The 21,208-nt window shown below is 38.6% G+C and overlaps 1 protein-coding gene across 1 annotated transcript in view; it reads left to right on the top strand.

Moving 5' to 3' along the window:
* The window catches only part of TMEFF2 (transmembrane protein with EGF like and two follistatin like domains 2), a 272,104-nt gene that overhangs the window by 182,457 nt on the left and 68,439 nt on the right, over positions 1-21,208 (top strand). The window lies entirely within an intron of this gene.

Below are 21,208 nucleotides of genomic sequence, written 5' to 3'. Positions count from 1 at the left end.
TGGAGGCGTGGCCCCGCCCATTCAGGGTGGGCCCTTATCTGTGGAGCTATATAAATGAGCTGACTCGGGGGGGGAAGAGAGTGCAGCTGGGAGTGATGTTTTGAAGAGAAGCAAGCTTGCTGGAGAGGAACGTCCTGGGAGAAAGCCGTTTTGAGGCCGGAGCTTTGGAGCAGATGCCAGCTGCCTTCCTAGCTAACAGAGGTTTCCCGGAGGCCATTGGCCATCCTCCGGTGAGGGTACCCGATTGCTGATGTGTTGCCTTGGACGCTTTGTGGCCTTAAGACTGTAATTGTTTAGTGAAATAAATCCCCATTTTATAAAAGCCAATCCATCTCTGGTGTTTTGCATTCTGCAGCATTAGCAAACTAGGACAGATTTTGGTACCAGAGAAGTGGGGTGCTTTTTGCTGCTGAGTTTGCAAATACCAAACATGTTGGAACGGCTTTTTAAATGGATAAGGGGGAATTTCTGGAAGAGTTGTGAGGAGCTTGACAGAAAAGGCCAAAACTGCTTTAAAGAGACTGTTTGTGGAAATATGGACTCTAAAGATACTTCTGATGAGGACTTGAACAGAAATGATGAATGTGTTGTAAACTGGAAGAAAGGCGATCCTTGTTTTAAAGTGGCAGAGAATTTGGCAAAATTGAGTCCTGGTGTCAGATGGAAGGAAGAATCTGGAAGCAACAACTTGGAATACTTAGCTGAGGAGATCTCCAGACTACGTGTGGAGGACGTATCCTGGCTTCTCCTTGCAGCTTATAGTAAAATGCGAGCAGAGAGAGAGAAACTTAGAACTGAACTCTTGGGTTCAAAGAAACCAGAAGTTGATGGCTTGGAAAATTACGGGCTTCCAGTGGGTAGAATCCCAGAAGCTACAGCCCAACCTGAGGACAAGCCAAGATTGGATAAGGAGTTAAGCAGAAAGGATTTGTGGAAACTCCTATTGTCTGATGGCTTTGACCCCTGCATGCTTCATGCAAAGCCAACAGAATTTTTGCGAGATCTTTATAGACAGAGCCATTGCCGGTCTGGACTGGAGGAGACAGACAAGGAAAAAATTAAAGGAAAAATTTCTTCAAAGACAGAGCCGTGGAGGTTGAGGTCTGGAGTCAGGAGGTCTAGGGCTGAGAGAGCGGAGCAGCCCACACGCAGGGAAAGGGTGAGTTTGCCCTGGAGGTCGAGGGCGGGCCTTCCGCCTCGTTGCTCAGGAAATGTCCTGCCACCCCAAGCCCCAAAGAGGGTGGAGCACATTCCCAGGGAATTGGGGAGAGCCTGGCTGCCACCACACTGTTCTGAAGGGGTTGAGCGTGTGTCCCGGAGATGGAAGGGAATCCGGGAGCTGCCCCGATGTTTGAGGAGGGTGGGGCCGAGAAGGTGGTCTCCCCAATGTGTGGATATATTGGAGCACTCACCTAAGTGTTTGGAGAGGAAAGGGCTGCCGAAAAGGCCCTTAGGAAGGGTTAGGCTCCCGCTCTCTCAAGCCCCAAGGATGCAGCGTTGTTTTGTTAATGACTCTCAGACTTTGAAATCTAATGGAGTTTGTCCTGCAGGTTTTAGGAACTGTTTTGCTCCTGTTAACCCTGTTTTCCTTACTGTTTCTCCTTATGGCAATGGAAATGTTTATCCTATGAATGTCTCTCCTTTGTATATTGGAAGCACATAACTTGTTCTAGGTTCACAGATCCACAGCTAGAGGGGAATTATGCCTTAGAACTGACCAAGCCTAAACTGATTTTGATGGGATTTTGTACTTAACTTTTGTTACTGAAATGATTTAAGTTTTTGTGAAATGAATGTATTTTGTATTTGGAAAGATAATGCCATTTTGGGTTCCAGGGGGTGGAATGTGCCAGTTTGAGTGTATTGTGTCCCCCAAATGCCATTATCTTTGTAGTCTTGTGTGGGGCAGAAGTTTTGGTGATGGTTGGATTTGCTTGGAATGTGCCCCACCCAGCTGTGGGCAATGATTCTGATGAGATGTTCCCATGGAGGCGTGGCCCCGCCCATTCAGGGTGGGCCCTTATCTGTGGAGCTATATAAATGAGCTGACTCGGGGGGGGGAAGAGAGTGCAGCTGGGAGTGATGTTTTGAAGAGAAGCAAGCTTGCTGGAGAGGAACGTCCTGGGAGAAAGCCGTTTTGAGGCCGGAGCTTTGGAGCAGATGCCAGCTGCCTTCCTAGCTAACAGAGGTTTTCCGGAGGCCATTGGCCATCCTCCGGTGAGGGTACCCGATTGCTGATGTGTTGCCTTGGACGCTTTGTGGCCTTAAGACTGTAATTGTTTAGTGAAATAAATCCCCATTTTATAAAAGCCAATCCATCTCTGGTGTTTTGCATTCTGCAGCATTAGCAAACTAGGACACTGGGCTTTGAGCAAGGGAATGATTTGATATCGTTCACATTTTTAAAGTATCGCCCTATCTTTGCTCTGAACTTTAGGGGGTCAGAGTGGAAAAGGGGAGCAATTAGGCCTTTTTCATTCATATATGTATCATATTGATACATATAGATTCATCTTTAGCTGTTTTTTGGATCCTGAGCATTTTAATCTCCTAAATTCTGGATAAGCCTCTGCATTTTCTATAATTACAGAAGAGAATTTTTAATTCATATATACTTTTAATAAATTTTCTGTGCATTGGTGTCCCAAGTTATAATCTGATAATTTTCTCAGTACAATAGTTTGAATCTCTCATGATCCAAGTTGCTCTGTGATCTATATGAGTATGAATACAAAGCTAAAAATCACATTTCTTTCTAAATGTTTTATATATTTTTTTTTCTTTTTTTTTTTTTAACTTTCCCTTCTTTTTTAAATCAACTGTATGAAAAAAAAAGTTAAAAAGAAAACAAACATACAATAAAAGAACATTTCAAAGAGACCATAACAAGGGAGTAAGAAAAAGACAACTAACCTAAGATAACTGCTTAACTTCCAACATGTTCCTACTTTACCCCAAGAAAGTTACATAATATAGCAACATTTCAGTGAACTTGTTCCTACTACATCCATCAGAAATTAACAGACCATAGTCATTTCTGGGCATCCCCAGAACATTAAATAGCTTATCTGTTCATCTTGGATTATTGTTCCCCCTTCCTTAATTGCTCTCTATTGCTAGTTCCCCTACATTCTACATTATAAACCATTTGTTTTACATTTTTCAAAGTTTACATTAGTGGTAGCATATAATATTTCTCTTTTTGTGCCTGGCTTATTTCGCTCAGCATTATGTCTTCAAGGTTCATCCATGTTGTCATATGTTTCACCAGATCGTTCCTTCTTACTGCCGCATAGTATTCCATCGTGTGTATATACCACATTTTATTTATCCACTCATCTGTTGAAGGACATTTGGGTTGTTTCCATCTCTTGGCAATTGTGAATAATGCTGCTATGAACATTGGCGTGCAGATATCTGTTCGTGTCACTGCTTTCCGATCTTCCGGGTATATACCGAGAAGTGCAATCGCTGGATCGAATGGTAGCTCTATATCTAGTTTTCTAAGGAACTGCCAGACTGACTTCCAGAGTGGCTGAACCATTATACAGTCCCACCAACAATGAATAAGAGTTCCAATTTCTCCACATCCCCTCCAGCATTTGTAGTTTCCTGTTTGTTTAATGGCAGCCATTCTAACCGGTGTTAGATGGTATCTCATTGTGGTCTTAATTTGCATCTCTCTAATAGCTAGTGAAGCTGAACATTTTTTCATGTGTTTCTTGGCCATTTGTATTTCCTCTTCAGAGAACTGTCTTTTCATATCTTTTGCCCATTTTATAATTGGGCTGTCTGTACTATTGTCATTGAGTTGTAGGATTTCTTTGTATATGCAAGATATCAGTCTTTTGTCAGATACATGGTTTCCAAAAATTTTTTCCCATTGAGTTGGCTGCCTCTTTACCTTTTTGAGAAATTCCTTTGAGGTGCAGAAACTTCTAAGCTTGAGGAGTTCCCATTTATCTATTTTCTCTTTTGTTGCTTGTGCTTTGGGTGTAAAGTCTAGGAAGTGGCCTCCTAATACAAGGTCTTGAAGATGTTTTCCTACATTATCTTCTAGGAGTTTTATGGTACTTTCTTTTATATTGAGATCTTTGGTCCATTTTGAGTTAATTTTTGTGTAGGGGGTGAGGTAGGGGTCCTCTTTCATTCTTTTGGATATGGATATCCAACTCTCCCAGCCCCATTTGTTGAAAAGACCATTATGGCTCAGTTCGGTGACTTTGGGGGCCTTATCAAAGATCAGTCGGCCATAGATCTGAGGGTCTATCTCTGAATTCTCAATTCGATTCCATTGATCTATATGTCTATCTTTGTGCCAGTACCATGGTGTTTTGGCAACTGTGGCTTTGTAATAAGCTTCAAAGTCAGGGAGTGTAAGTCCTCCCACTTCGTTTTTCTTTTTTAGAGTGTCTTTAGCAATTCGAGGCATCTTCCCTTTCCAAATAAATTTGATAACTAGCTTTTCCAAGTCTGCAAAGTAGGTTGTTGGAATTTTGATTGGGATTGCATTGAATCTGTAGATGAGTTTGGGTAGAATTGACATCTTAATGACATTTAGCCTTCCTATCCATGAACATGGAATATTTTTCCATCTTTTAAGGTCCCCTTCTATTTCTTTTAGTAGAGTTATGTAGTTTTCTTTGTATAGGTCTTTTACATCTTTGGTTAAGTTTATTCCTAGGTACTTGATTTTTTTAGTTGCTATTGAAAATGGTATCTTTTTCTTGAGTGTCTCTTCAGTTTGTTCATTTCTAGCATATAGAAACATTACTGACTTATGTGCATTAATCTTGTATCCCGCTACTTTGCTAAATTTGTTTATTAGCTCTAGTAGGTGTATCGTTGATTTCTCAGGGTTTTCTAGATATAAGATCATATCATCTGCAAACAATGACAGTTTTACTTCTTCTTTTCCAATTTGGATGCCTTTTATTTCTTTGTCTTGCCGGATTGCCCTGGCTAGCACTTCCAGCACAATGTTGAATAACAGTGGTGACAGCGGGCATCCTTGTCTTGTTCCTGATCTTAGAGGGAAGGCTTTCAGTCTCTCACCATTGAGTACTATGCTGGCTGTGGGTTTTTCATATATGCTCTTTATCATGTTGAGGAAGTTTCCTTCAATTCCTACCTTTTGAAGTGTTTTTATCAAAAAGGGATGTTGGATTTTGTCAAATGCTTTTTCAGCATCTATTGAGATGATCAATTGATTTTTCCCTTTCGAGTTTTTAATGTGTTGTAATACATTGATTGTTTTTCTTATGTTGAACCATCCTTGCATGCCTGGAATGAACCCCACTTGGTCATGGTGTATGATTTTTTTAATGTGTCTTTGGATTCGATTTGCAAGTATTTTGTTGAGGATTTTTGCATCTATATTCATTAGGGAGATTGGCCGGTAGTTTTCCTTTTTTGTAGCATCTTTGCCTGGTTTTGGTATTAGATTGATGTTAGCTTCATAAAATGAGTTAGGTAGTGTTCCATTTTTTTCAATGTTTTGAAACAGTTTGAGTAAGATTGGTGTCAGTTCTTTCTGGAAAGTTTGGTAGAATTCCCCTGTGAAGCCATCTGGCCCTGGGCATTTATTTGTGGGAAGATTTTTGATGACTGATTGGATCTCTTTGCTTGTGATGGGTTGGTTGAGGTCTTCTATTTCTTCTCTGGTCAGTCTAGGTTGTTCATATGTTTCCAGGAAATTGTCCATTTCTTCTGCATTATCCAGTTTGTTGCCATACAGTTGTTCATAATATCCTCTTATAATTTTTTTAATTTCTTCAGGATCTGCAGTTATGTCACCTTTTTCATTCATTATTTTGTTTATATGGGTTTTCTCTCTTTTTGATTTTGTCAGTCTAGCTAGGGGCTTGTCAATCTTGTTGATCTTCTCAAAGAACCAACTTTTGGTGATATTTATCCTTTCTATTGTTTTTTTGTTCTCTATGTCATTTATTTCTGCTTTAATCCTTGTTATTTCTTTTCTTGTACTTGGTTTAGGATTGGTTTGCTGTTCATTTTCTAGCTTCTTCAGTTGATCCATTAGTTCTTTGATTTTGGCTCTTTCTTCCTTTTTAATATATGCGTTTAGTGCTATAAATTTCCCCCTTAGCACTGCTTTTGCTGCATCCCATAGGTTTTGGTATGTTGTGTTCTCATTTTCATTCGTCTCTATATATTTAGCAATTTCTCTTGCTATTTCTTCTTTAACCCACTGATTGTTTAGGAGTGTGTTGTTTAACCTCCAGGTATTTGTGAATTTTCTAAGTCTCTGATGGTTATTGACTTCTAATTGTATTCCATTGTGGTCAGAGAATGTGCTTTGAATAATTTCAATCTTTTTAAATTTATTGAGGCTTGTTTTATGTCCCAGCATATGATCTATTCTGGAGAAAGTTCCGTGAGCACTAGAAAAGTATGTGTATCCTGGTGATTTGGGATGTAATGTCCTGTAGATGTCTGTTAAATCTAATTCATTTATCAGATTGTTTAGGTTTTCAATTTCCTTATTGGTCTTCTGTCTGGTTGATCTATCTATAGGAGAGAGTGATGTGTTGAAGTCTCCCACAATTATTGTGGAAACATCAATTGCTTCCTTTAGTTTTGCCAATGTTTCTCTCATGTATTTTGTGGCACCTTGATTGGGTGCATAGACATTTACGATTGTTATTTCTTCTTGCTGAATTGCCCCTTTTATTAGTACGTAGTGGCCTTCTTTGTCTCTCAAAACATCCCTGCATTTGAAGTCTATTTTATCTGAGATTAATATTGCTACACCTGCTTTCTTTTGGCTGTAGCTTGCATGAAATATTTTTTTCCATCCTTTCACTTTCAGTTTCTTTGTGTCCCTGTGTCTAAGATGAGTCTCTTGTATGCAACATATTGATGGTTCATTTTTTTTGATCCATTCTGCGAATCTATATCTTTTAATTGGGGAGTTTAATCCATTTACATTCAACATTAAAACCGTGAAGGCATTTCTTGAATCGGCCATCTTATCCTTTGGTTTATGTTTGCCATATTTTTCCCTCTCGCTATTAATATCCTTTATTGTACCCATACCGAATCTCTTTAGTACTGAACCTTTCTCCAAGTCTCTCTGTCCTGTCTTTGTTTCTCTGTCTGTAGGGCTCCCTTTAGTATCTCCAGTAGGGCAGGTCTCTTGTTAGCAAATTCTCTCAGCATTTGTTTGTCTGTGAAAAATTTAAGCTCTCCCTCAAATTTGAAGGAGAGCTTTGCTGGATAAAGTATTCTTGGCTGGAAGTTTTTCTCACTCAGAATTTTAAATATATCGTGCCACTGCCTTCTTGCCTCCATGGTGGCTGCTGAGTAGTCACTACTTAGTCTTATGCTGTTTCCTTTGTATGTGGTGAATTGCTTTTCTCTTGCTGCTTTCAGAACTTGCTCCTTCTCTTCTATGTTTGACAGTGTGATCAGTATATGTCTCGGAGTGGGTTTTTTTGGATTTATTCTATTTGGAGTTCGCTGAGCATTTATGATTTGTGTATTTATGTTGTTTAGAAGATTTGGGAAGTTTTCCCCAACAATTTCTTTGAATACCCTTCCTAGACCTTTACCCTTTTCTTCCCCTTCTGGGACACCAATGAGTCTTATATTCGGACGTTTCATATTATCTATCATATCCCTGAGGTCCATTTCGAGTTTTTCAATTTTTTTCCCCATTCTTTCTTTTATGCTTTCATTTTCCATTCTGTCATCTTCCAGGTCACTGATTCGTTGTTCAACTTCCTCTAGTCTTGTACTATGAGTGTCCAGAATCTTTTTAATTTGGTCAACAGTTTCTTTAATTTCCATAAGATCATCCATTTTTTTATTTAGTCTTGCAATGTCTTCTTTATGCTCTTCTAGGGTCTTCTTGATTTCCTTCATATCCCGTACTATGGTCTCATTGTTCATCTTTAGTTCTTTGAGTAGCTGCTCTAGGTGCTGTGTCTCTTCTGGTCTTTTGATTTGGGTGCTTGGGCTTGGGTTATCCATATCGTCTGGTTTTTTCATATGCTTTATAATTTTCTGTTGTTTTTGGCCTCGTGGCATTTGCTGAACTTGATAGGGTTCTTTTAGGGTTTGTAGACCAGTTGAAGTCCTTATCTCTAATTTATCAGATCTACAGCTTTGTGGAGTACACTTTCTCTAACTAACCAGCAGGTGGCGTCCACGAGCCACCTGTTCTCCACAAGCCAGATCTCCCCTGCTTAGCCTTTTTGGTGAGTGGGGGAGTGAGTCTTGTGGGGCCCAATTGGTGTACCAAGCTTGCGTGTGTAGTTGGTGTTGCCTGCCCTGTATGTGGGGCGTGTTTCTGGGCAGTCGGGGAGGGGGGGTGGCCCTAACAATCAAATCTCCCTGATGATCCTAGAGTTTTAAAGCTGCTGCAATAGTCTAATCCTTCAGTTCAGTCCTGCCACAGTTTGTCTCTGCCACTGACCCACAAGTCTTTGGTATTGGCGTATGGCTCCTGAGACTTGCAAATGGGCCCCTCTTCCAGGCTGTGCACCCCGGGTCCTCTGTTGAGGGATGACTGTGCTATGTCACAGGTGAGTGCCGTCCCCCCAGGGCAGTTCTGGGCTGCTGGGCTGTGTTGGGAGGCTCCCAGTCCGCTCAAATGATGGCTGAATGGGGCTCTGTTAATTCACACTGCTCCCCCTTCCCAGCTCTGGGACATTCAGCTGAGGTTGCAGGGAAGGCTAATGTCCACGCCCAGTTTTGTGGTGTGTGCCTGTTATTTGAAGCACTTCCGTCACACTGGGTTGTCTGGGGCAGCTCTGGGCTATGGGGCTGGCGATGGGCAGGAGTGTTTCCTGTCCACCAGGATGGTGGCTGTGAGCGGACACCCCCCTTTTCTTGGGAAGTTGTGTTGTTTAGTGAATTTTCTCAGCCACTGGATTATTGCCTTTTGTCTCAGAGCTCTTAGTTCTGCTCTTGACTTGACGTGCCCAAATTTCAATTCTTTGAAGCTTTCTGTATTGAGCTTCTTAGAGTAATTGTTTTAGAAAAAGCAAAAAGGATTTAAAAAAAAAAAAAAAAAAAAACGGCCCTCCTCAGAGATCTAATGGGTTATTGAAATGCTAATAGACAAAGCAACCAGGGCCATTAAGGAAAGGTGCACAGGGCAGAGAGATCAGCTTTGCTTCAGGATTTGCATATGCGCCTCAAGGCCTGATCTCCGCCCTTCCCCTTTCTGTGTTCACCAGAACTCCAAAAATCCTCTGCTTTTATTTTGGAGTTTTTCGTGTTGTTTTTTTTCTATGCCTGTCTCCTCTCTGCTGGGCTGGCTGCTCTCAGAGTCTCTGGTGTCTGGTCTCAGTCTATCTATGGTTGGAGTTTGAATCAGTAGAATGAGTTTCCGATAAGAGCAGCCACTGCAATTCTCCCTTCTCCTTCCCGGAGCTGACAGCCCCTCCTCCCCCGGGACTGAGCCTGGCAGGGAGGGGCGCGGGTCCCCTGGCCGCAAAAACTTACAGATTTCGCTGATCTCAGCAGTTCCACGTTTTCATGAGTGTTGTATGAAGTATGCCCAAAGACAGATTGCTCTGTGGTGTCCAGTCCACGCAGTTCCTGGCTTTTTACCTACTTTCCTGGAGGAGTAACTAAAACATACAGCTCACCAGTCTGCCATCTTCTATATATTTTTAATTAAATGATGTTACATGAGATTAGCACTTTACATTTAGAAAGTGCTTTTTCATATTGAAAAATCCAAAGTTAAAGAACAGACCAGTTCATTCACTTAGGGTCAGCACTTTATCAAGGAAAACATAAGCTTAAACTTCAATTCGTGTTGAAAGGGCCCTGACTGTTAACAACAGGTGGACAAGCAATTAAAGTCTCCTATATGGTTAACAGACATTGGTCCCAATGGTGCTGTAATATGTGCCTGATAATGATGTAAGCAAGCCCCAAGCCTGCCTGCCTGACAACTGTCAAATCTCAGCAAAGCATATGTAGTGTGAAAGGTTATGGAACACAGATTACTCAGAAGCACAAACAAAATTTATCACATAAAGGTTTTAAATTGTAATCAGCTATAGGCTGATTTGCTTAAGAAGTATTCATTTGTTTCATGATATGCCAATTTATAGCATGACACTTAAAGTTACTTACTATGAAGAAGATAAAGGGTAATATATAAGAAGTATCATCTAATATTCAAATAGATTATTTTGGTTTGCTTAAGATAGAAGACTAGCATTATATAAAGTGGATGAATAGCATGGGTGAGGATGAATCAAATCCCTAATAATATGTTTAATCACAATAAAAAGTTAAAATGAAAATATTCCCAAATTTCAGATAATAACTCATGATAACTCTAGTGTTTGTTCTAGCCAATAGCTTATTGTTTTCATTAAAATGATTTTCCTCTTGGAAGTAATTTAAACTACCTTTTTAAAAAACATATTGTGTTCCTGAAATAACCACTTACTATTACTAAAAGAAAAGTCCACATTTGATTATGCAGCTTAAAAGCATTCCAAGTGGAAACCAAGTGTGGGACCATCTTGCACAGCTTTGCTTAAGAATAGAAATGCAGACATTTTAATTAAAAGAAAAAATAGAGCACTGTTAGCAAATAACCCTAGCATAAAAAAATAAATGAGGGCAAAGAAATCAATGTTACTCTGTGCATGTTGCTATGTATATTTATCTAACATCTATAAATTGAGTTTGTTTCTACCATGTTTGGAAATAAAAATAGATTCATCTCTTTCATTTCATTTACATATACATCAATATATTTATATTTGATTTTTTCCTAAGTGTTTAGACTGTCTGTATAGTTAATTTAAAAATACAAAGAAAGAGAAAGCAGTAAAGAGAGAAAAGAAAGTAAAAAGATAAGTACAGATATAACTGGGATAGGGAAAAAAGGAATGAAATTAATGTGTTTTAAGCATTATGCAGTATTATATTCTAAGATTTTACAAGAATTTTTAGTATTTCTGTAAAAGCATGTAAATAAACTAATAGTTCCTATAAATAAGAGTTACATACAATAAAATATTAAAAAATATTAAAATCTAGAGGACAGGACTAAATTTCCCATCTTTAAACTGGAATACAATGGAGATACTATATATTAACAGTTACTTTTGATTTTACCGAAAAAAAGATTAATCTGTGTATTTCCAAACATGGAAGAAACACACTTAAACTATATTTTTTAGATAAATGTACATGGAATTTAGTTCTTTCAGCAGAGTTGAGTCAACATTTATTTGGAGGTATTCAATTAGGTGTCAACAGAAAGGTAATACAGCTGATGACCAACCTGGCATGAGCCAGACGGGTTTAATAAAGGATGAAGAATGAGATCGCCATGAACAAGGAAAGCAACAGCACATTCTATGCCCCAAATATCATGCAAAATTGTTTCCATTTGTTTTTTTTCATTTTACTCTCAGAACTATGTATTAAGACAGGCATTATTCTGAGCTTGAAGTTATTATCTCCGTTTTACAATAACATACAGACCTATGATTCTAACTCAGGTCTGTCACTCATTCATAAAGAATTTATTAGGTACCAATAATAGGCTGTGGCCTGATTTCAAGGCCCATTGGGTCCATGTGTTTCCCACTAAACCCCGGAGATGGATGAGAACAGGTTGGACAGTAACTGGGTAAGGCTAGAGATGAAGCAGCAAACAACCTAGTAGAGGGAACAACAGCCATCAGAAGAAAACATTCCCAGATAAAATGCTTGTAGCCTTATACTGTTAGGAATCACTGAATAAATCACTGATTGGAAGGAAATTAAGGATTTGTTGAAAATTGCAACAGGAAACTTCTTCATCTACCCACTCATTCAACCATCATATGTAGAATATCTACTATATGCAAAGCCCTGTGCTGGGGTTGGAGAGGGCAGAGAAAAATGCTAAACTCATTTAGTAAAGGATTTAGCTTTTTTAAAAAGAAACAGCAGAGCAGAGACTAAAGATGGTAGCAAGGAGAGGATATGCTGGATAAATAGAAATAACTGATAGTATAAGGATTATAATCAATGTCAAATTTAGAGCTGAAAGCCTTAGAGATCAAGGACAAGCCAGCTTGTCCTTCAGATTCCTGTGGCCAGAGGTCCAGGAGCTAGAGAGCGCAACCTCCTCGTGCAGGTCCTGTCAGAGCACCCCTAAGCCTCTGAGCACCAAACAGGATACCTGTGCTGTCATTTCTAACATGAAACATGGGGTAGAGTTAGAAAAGGAGATACCTGTTTTGATTGACCATGTACTGTATCAATGAACATGAAAGGAGAGAGGTCAACAGAGGGAGGAGAATGAGAAATGTTATTGGTAGGGAGAAACCTTTGGTGGAGAAAAGGATTTAGAAGTTCTTTTGCTGCAAGTCATTCCTAAAACTACCTGTTAAAATCCCACTCCACCTTAAAATTCTAGCTTGAGCATCACATCTTCTATGAAACCTTCCTAGACCCTCCAGGTAGGAGTAATAATTCCTCTTCAGTGCTCTCAAAACTCCTTGTTCATGCCAAAAAAGCCAAGCTCTGATGTCCATGTTCTAGATATTTGGTTTCCCCCTGTTGCATTGTGGTTCTGTGGCCAGCAGGGGCCACAGGGGCCATCTTTGTATCTCTGACATTTAGTCCAGTACCTGCTACCAAGGAGGTGCTCTGCTACACTTATGGGATTGAACTCAATTAAATGAGATCCATGATAAATGAAAATGCATGTGCCTAGGAGAGAAAAAAAGAAACAAGGAGAAAAGTGGCAGTAATAGTTTCAACCCTCCCAACACCTTTGACGATCAGAGCTTACCTGGGTTCACAACGGGGCCAATTCACACATCCTTTTCCCGCCTTACTTTTTAATGCTTAATATTTTTGAGAAACTTAGAAACATTCTTATTGCAAGGGAAAATGTTCAAATATTTCTACTTACAGTCCTTCATCCCAAGGGCTTCAGAATAGCTCACGACTATTCTGGCCAACAGGACTTCCATACAGCCCTATTTCAGAGCAATCAAAACTCACCATCATAGTGCAGAAAGTCAATGATGAAAGGCTAAAATGCCACCATGTGTTTGCAGGTATAGCATGTTACTGTGTGAACAAGTAAGATGACCAAGAGAGAGAGAAGAGGATTCGCTACATATATAATAAGCTCTACTTGAAAGCCTCTTTATACATATGTAAGCTCAATCTTCAATAGTTAGTTACAAAAAACATTATTTTATTCTACTAGAATTTTTCCATGTATATATTGTTTTTTTAATTTTATTTAAATGATTAAAAATAAATTATCAAAATCAGCAAAATGTATTTAATAAGATTTGTAAATTAATCCTTTTTAAGCAAAATGTCAAAACCATTACTTTTATATTTACTTATAAAGTATTTTGAAAATATCAAAAGTAATGTAACACTTGCGTACCCATCACCTAGTTTTAACAAATGCAAACATTTTGCTTTAGTCTTTTCTTAAGAAGCCTAACATTTCAAATTAAGTTAAGGGCATCCTCCTGCCCCAATCGTATTTCCCACCTTCCTCTTTATAGGGCTCGGTCATAGCATCCTTATGAATATTTTATTATATTTTTCATTATTCAAATAATAAAATGTAAGATAACCTGTTATAATATGCATTAAATACTATTTAAAAGGAAAATTTAAATTAGATCAACACTAAAACCAAAGTGAAAGGTAAAAGATGATAGAATCATGTAAGGTCATTTGATACAAGTTCTAATTATGAATGGAGTTAGTTATTGCCAGCATAATTTAATCCATGCTTTATTTTTATACTCATAATGGCATAACTTTTGTGGGCATCAGTAAGGAAGTAAACGTAACACAAACACTGAGAATTAATTCCATGAAGAAATGTTAGAAATAAGCAAATGTCATCTTATTTTCCCATCTTTATATCAATAGATCAATAAAATATATTGAAACCTGTTTGGTAGATTTTGTTCACATTTACCACAAATCATTCATTTTACATATACACATAGTTATTGCTTATCTCTGAGCTTCCCAAGAGCCAGATATTTTTAAATATCTTTAAAAAGAAAACACAATAGGTCATATAGCAAATATTACTTGGTAAAACAATTCCAGATCATCAAGTGAAACCACCTTTTCTCTCAAAAATGTCCTAATTGTCTCAGAATTATTATTGTCCTAATAGGAAAATAAATTAAAAACAAGCAAACAAATGAAAACCACCTGAACAATGTTATGGACAATATTTTTAAACTAGCAATTTTATTAAAATGCAGAAGTATCATTCATCTGGTTCTTTCTTCTATTTCATGGATAAAATCCAAAGACATGATGCTAAATTGCAGTTTTGCGGAACATCCAGACTAAAAAGATATTCATACATTTTCAGTCTTGAAAGACTATTGTCAAATGAAAGCATACCAGAGGGCCTGTTTGCAAAAGAAAAACATGAAACCTCTTGGGCTAGGTGGGTGTGGGAATCCCAGAGCTCAGCCCCAAGGGCAGTGCCAAAATGCTCAACATGCTTGAGCCAGAATATGAGCAAGTGGAAATTTAGTCTATCACGTTATTCAAATGTAAACTCTTTCATAACTTTTCTTGTATTGTTTTTCCTTCCAGCTTTTTATTCTGGGGTTCTCATGGTTGATGACTTTGGTTTTTATTAAGACTCATCCAGTCAGAGCGACCGCACTTTTCAGTAATCACAGTCACCCTTGGTTATTGAATATGTTTTCCAGTTTAATGAGCAAGAGCATATGCATAATGATAATGAGGGGTTTTGCTTCAAGACACTTTTTAAAAATGTGTATGAATAAGAAGAATTTTTACTTTGATTATTTTAAAATATAAATGCAGCTGCTTCATAAAAGAAAAATTGATCCTGAGAAAAATGTGACTGTTAGATGAAAATGGTTCAAGAGTTCAATCGCTGCTCCGACTCTATTATGTATACCACACGGCAGCATGGGAGCACTCCCTGCCTTGGAGGAACATCGTCTGCTCACTAAGGCAGTGGGCATTTATAAGTATCTGCAGTCACTGTGGTTTTGTTTCAGTCGTCTTAAATCAATCCTGGAATCTGTCAGGGTACACATTAATGAGATGAATAATTCTTAAACTGCCGTTAATGCTGCTTGCATGATATCCCTGCTATGATGGAACCCTGTGTGCTTCCATCCCAATAACAAAGAAAGAAGATTGTTTCTAAGAGGAAAGAATGCTCTCCTGAGTCATACACACAGCTGTTTCCCTGAGCTTGACGGCTCCTTTAATAACTTTCTGATTTGGAACACAAGGCAAGTCAGGAATAAAGCAGGAAAGGGTAGAGCAGGAAGGTCATTGTGATGACATTTGGCCTTAGTACTTCACTGTAATAATATCCCCAGCCACTGAGCCTTATTGATTCTTCCTTGGAGTTAATGCCTCACTCCTGGGCTTTCCTTTCTATTCCCTCTAGCTTACAGCAGTAGGGTGGTAACTAGCCCCTCTGCCTGCACCCACTACAAGCGTAATCATCCTAAAGCACCCCTTTCATCATGTTGACCTTCTCATCACCCTGTGCTCAAAAAGCTTTTGAGACTCCCCATTGCCTAGAAGATAAAGGGCAAACTCCTTGGACTGGAATTGAGGCTCCTTACAATCTGTCTGGGGTGCTGTGTTCCACCGCTTTCCATGGGAAGAGTTCATTATAATCTGTCTGATCCCTTCATGGTCCCCCACGCACGCGGTGCCCTGTCTGCCTCCACCTATTCCCCCATGTCTTTTGCTCCACCTCTCTTCTCCATCTGAAGCCTACCCATCTTTTGAGACAGTCCAAATTCTACCCTTCCTTCCCATCTTGTGAGCATTAAAGGAGAGTTCCGTAGTTGGTAGCAAGGCACCTGGCACCAGAGAGTCCCTCCATAGTTTCCTGCAAGACCAAACTTCTATGCATGGCCTCCTTATAAAAAGGGAGACATTAGTGGCAGCTAAACTTTTTCCACATACAGGACAAACCTGGCCACCCTTGGAAAACTTTAAGGCAGTCCTGGGTAATGGGTCTCGAAAAGAACATTGCTCCTTCCCCCCAGTTTCAAAATTAAAGGATTGCCCCATCCCTTACCAAAAAGGATTAGCCCAAGCTCACATATGTCAACTGAGTAAGAATACAGGAAACTCACTAGCCTTATCTCTTACTCAATGCTTTTCTGCCCTTTCTATAGAGGGGTTAAGTTTTCAACCCCTCATTTTCCCTCTCAACTCACTGCCATTCCTGCACTGTAGTTTCTTTACAGGTAAAATGCTTGTGTTCCATCAAAGGGAGTGATGTAAGAGTTAATAAGTACATAGGCTTAAAGCATCACAAGAGTCTTAAATGAAAGGTACACACTGTTTTACTGTTTTTAATATAATGTAGCTCATCTATTATGTCCTTAAGGAGAGCACAGAGACTGCCTGTGACCTCATTTCCTGGCCAGGCTAGAGAGGGTCTGCATTATAGCCCCAGAGATAGACAGCCTCGGGGGAGCCACAGTCAAATTCCAAAACAACCCAGAAAGTCAACCTCACTGCAGTACAATTGGCTGTTTTTATAGTGATTAGGATGGTTGTATGGTCAAAATACGGAGTAGACACAAAATCAAGGACCTTAGAAGAAAAATAAGTGACAGTCATGTTTAATAGATGAAATGAAATCCAGTGAAATTAGAGGGCAGCCACAAACCAGACACATGAATAAGTAATTTGCTATCTGGCAGGGTTTACATCCTCACACTTCAGGAGATGATGAGGCATTCCAAAATACACAGGAAAGGTTTATTTAACTCATTATTTGTCCTCCTGGAAGAGCCATTTCAAGTGAGGCAGAAATGAAATTAATATCAAGCCTCCCAAAATATTCATGAGATAATTAGAAATGTATGTGAGTTGTCTCACACGTCACCTTTTCCTTCTTATAATTTAGGTTCTTCACTCCATCAAGTGGTCTTTTAAAGTGATTGGATATTTGTCTTCTTTCTTATAATTCAGAGAGCTAAGGTTTTTAGTCAATGTTAATTTTCTCTGAAGGGTTTTCAGAGGGTAATATTTCCACATAGATCCCCTGAAATTATTATTTTCAAGTAGGGCTGATTCTTTTTCTTTGTAGCCTAGCAGAAAAGAGATCTATGTAATCGTAGTGTCAAGATGTCAAAAGACTGAGATAGGTTGGGAAAAAAAAAAGAAAAGAAAACACAAAAAATCCTTAAAGGCATCCATGCAGTCTTCAGCCTTACAAATCCTTGGCTCACATAAAATACTCGTGGCATGCTGTAATTAACTAGTTACTCCTCTCAGAATGAATAATAATGCAATTATTTGCCAAAAGCAGTGAAGAAGGGATAGTTTCTGTTTTTAAAAATGTCCACCTCTCATTTCTGTAGAAAGAAAAATCCTGTCTTAATTTGTGTAAGCTGCTAAAGCACAGAATGGCCTGCAATTTCGCCATTACACTAATATGATAATTCTGTCACCTGTTTATCAGAGCCTCATGTTTTTCAGTGACTTGAAGTAGTGAAAAACTGACAAGTCACTACTATGTTCAAATTATATTATTGCCTAACACTGCACCCAAATACTATAAAATATAAGTAGTAACCTAGCTGGTGAAACCATCTTTTCACAGTTGGACATTGTACTGGTTTGTATATATTATGCCCCCCAGAAAAAGCCATGTTCTTTGATGCAGTCTTGTGGGGGCAGACATATTAGTGGGATTAAGTTGGAACGTTTGTATTAGGTTGTATCCATGGAAATGTGCCCCACCCAACTGTGGGTGATAACTCTGACTGGATAATTTCCATGGAGGTGTGGCCCTGCCCATTCAGCATGGGCTTCAATTAGTTTACTGGAGCACTGTATAAGACCAGGCAGAAGGAGCAAGCTTCCCACAACCAAGAGGGACACTTTGAAGAATGCACAGGAGCAGAGAGAGGAACTTCAGTTTACAGAGGCATTTTGAAGATGGCCTTTGAAAGCAGACTTTTGCTCCGGAGAAGCTAAGACAAGACAAATTCCCCAAGAGCAACTGAGAGTGACATTTTGGAGAGAAGCTAAAGCCTAGAGAGGAATGAGCTGGGAGAAAGCCATTTTGAAACCAGAACTCCAGAGCAGATGCCAGCCATGTGCCTTCCCAGCTAACAGAGGTTTTCTGGATGCCATTGGCCATCCTCCAGTGAAAGTACCCGATTGTTGACAACCTTGGACACTTTATGGCCTTAAAACTGTAACTGTGTAACCAAATAAACCCCCATTTATAAAAGCCAATCCATTTCTGGTGTTTTGCATTCTGGCAGCATTAGCAAACTAGAACAGATGTTGATATCATTGAAGCTACTACAGGGTAGTACTCGTTTTCCCTTGTCTTTGGGGACACAAATAAAGGAAGCAGGTGAACCCTAGTCTTAAAACTGATATTCATTTAAAAGTAATATTCACTGATTTTTAGTATCCCAATAATACTAAAAAGCCTGGACCATTTGTTTGGAAGACATACTAAATAAAAGCCAGTGTGATTAAAATTCATAAAATCATGATAAATATTTCAAAAGTAGACACAGCCTTGTTTTTCAAATCATATGCATCCAAGGTACTCCTTTAATGAGTTAATGATAATAAGATAGATCTGTCTTATTTATCAGCATTCTTTCAGTATGTAAACAAGCATAGGCTCTGGAATTAGGCTGCCTGAATTTGAAATTAGGCTCTTCTCTTAATAACTTCTTCAAGCCTCAATTTTCTTATCTGTAAGATGAAGATAACAGTAGCTCTCTCATAGCGATATTTTAAGGATGAAGGAATCATAATATATAAAGCATATAGCACTGGTACAGGCATGCCATTGAGTAAGCTAGCATTATTATTATTATCATTACCCTCAAATTCAACTGAATAGTCATTTGGTCTCAGTGCCTACTTTAATATTTGCCAAGAAAATTATTTACCAACTCTATGTCTGTTTTTATACTAGTATAGTGAGGGCAATTTATATTAATGTCATTTCTTTAAGAACGTAAAATCATAGTTAATATATACATTCATTTAATTTATTCATTCAACATGTAGTTATTAAAAGTATAGTGTGGGTAAGATATTGGGCTGAGTGGGAAATGCAAAAGGCAAAGAAAATTCAGCCACTACCAATAGAGGTCAAGATGGGCTTAGCATTTCAATCCATGGTCCTGGAATTCTACATGTTTTTCTAAGTAACTAAGTTTAATAGACTTAGAAGCACAAACTATAGAAAATGATAATCATATCACTGGAGCTCACTGATCTCTGATAAACAGAAATGATGGATCCTTGGTAAGCCAGTCACATTTCCCTTTCCCCAGGCTACATGATTTTTAAGCCATTTCATCAAATCTTTAAAACTTCCACTTATTTAAAACAAAAAATCTCCAAAGACTTCCAGGTTGCAATGATTGCTGAGATTGATAATTTTCTTTTTTAATTTACTCATGCATTTGTTTAACCTTATGCAAGGCCTCAGAAGAGGAAAGAATGAGGGCCACAGAGAAGGGAAGCTACAGTGATAGGATAGAGTTGAGAAAAAAGACAAATAGAATCTGTGCTTTCATGAAGCTTACATCCCAGCAAAACTATGCCTTCTTTTCAACTGAACAAATCCATATTGTCCTTTTGAGATGAGAAGAAAATTTCAAATGATCATACACTTACCTTGGCCATTCCCTTAAAGGCTTTGAGGCAGCAAGAGCCAAAAATTGTCAAAGGGGAAGGAAACCTTGAGAAGATCCCTGAGGGAGAAATATTCGGAAGGAAAAGGGAAAAAAAAAATGTTGCAACAGAAAAGCTGTGGGACATATCAGCCAAATAGGAAAAAAAAATCAATCAATTAGAAAAGGAAAATCTTATATCCTGAACAATTGTTTTAAGTGAAATTTTTACTAAATTTAAATTGAATTTTTCACTGAAACATTGATTCTAGCCAATTTGATTCAACCATATTTCCTCTTGCCGTCTCTATTCTCACTTCACTGTTTTTGCTTTCCTGATACTGAATGGATTTCTGAACTGCCCATTAATTTTTCCAAAATATATATGGTGCACATTCCTGAATTCCTATGGACTTAATTTGGAGCTACCTGCAAAGCCCTTGGTATTTTACCTAGTTTACTATTTAGATAGACAGCTGAGAGAGCATATGTCTCCCTCTCTGTTCTTTTGCTGCTAGTAGTTAATTATTTAGGAGTCCTTTAAGGAGGTGATCCCTAAAGCCTCACAGAACAACAATCAAAACTGAAGCAGGCTTGAAGACAATAGGAATACTTTTTTTTTTTAATACACCTGCTTTATTTAATACAAATGGTTAAAGACAACAACAAGCTTGACTTACAAAATCACTTTTCCTAAAACACAATGAAAATGACCAAAATCTCTTTGAACATGTAGGCAGCTGCTGATCTCAGAGTTTCAGATGCCAGGGATCAGTTGTGGTAGCAAGGTTGTGTTCCCAGGAACTGTCATCATAGGCTCACCACTCCTCAATGACTTGAGCATTCAGAGATGGTTACCATCTGTCCTAGCCATTTGTTTCTAAATAGGTGAATGTAAAAATAACCAAGGGTTCCTAAAGCAATTCTCTTACAAAATTCAAAAAATGCATTAGCACGTTTCCTGCCAGCATTTTAAACAACAGTCCAGGTGATTCTAATACAAATGGTCTACGAACTACACTGGGTAGCACTGGTTTAGACAAAACCTCTGTCATTCAGTCAGTCGACAAACCGCAATGATCAAGCAGTGGTTCCCAGGTAGTGAGTCTGGTGCCAGGCTGACTGCTAAAGAATACAGATTCCTTGACTCTATCCCAGAGTTACTGGGGTCCAGGAATGTTTTTAGGTGTCTTTCAAGTTTTTCAGTAGCTTCTAATACACAGCCCCTCTGGAATGTGAGTGAAGAGGGTTTGGGTTTTGGTTTAACACATCCACAAGTAGTCCTTTTTCCACACTTTACCAGCTGTCTGACCTTATGTAATATCTTTGGTCTATAAAATGGCTGTTGTGAAGATTAAATAAAACAATGCTTGTTAAGAATCCAGCATGTGGTACTGGTTGCTATTGTTACCATTACATTATACACTGAGCTCTAAATAAGATATACAGAAATAAAATGTGTGGTTCAGGAATTCAAGAAGCATATAACCTATTTAGAAAGAGAATATAAAAATTAATAATAATTTAAAATATGTGCGTCTGTTCCT

The sequence above is a fragment of the Choloepus didactylus genome, chromosome 9 (assembly GCF_015220235.1).
Source record: "Choloepus didactylus isolate mChoDid1 chromosome 9, mChoDid1.pri, whole genome shotgun sequence".
Taxonomy (NCBI): Eukaryota; Metazoa; Chordata; class Mammalia; order Pilosa; family Megalonychidae; genus Choloepus; species Choloepus didactylus.
The sequence above is the reverse complement of the archived record's forward strand: the minus strand, read 5'-3'. Positions and strand labels throughout refer to the sequence as shown.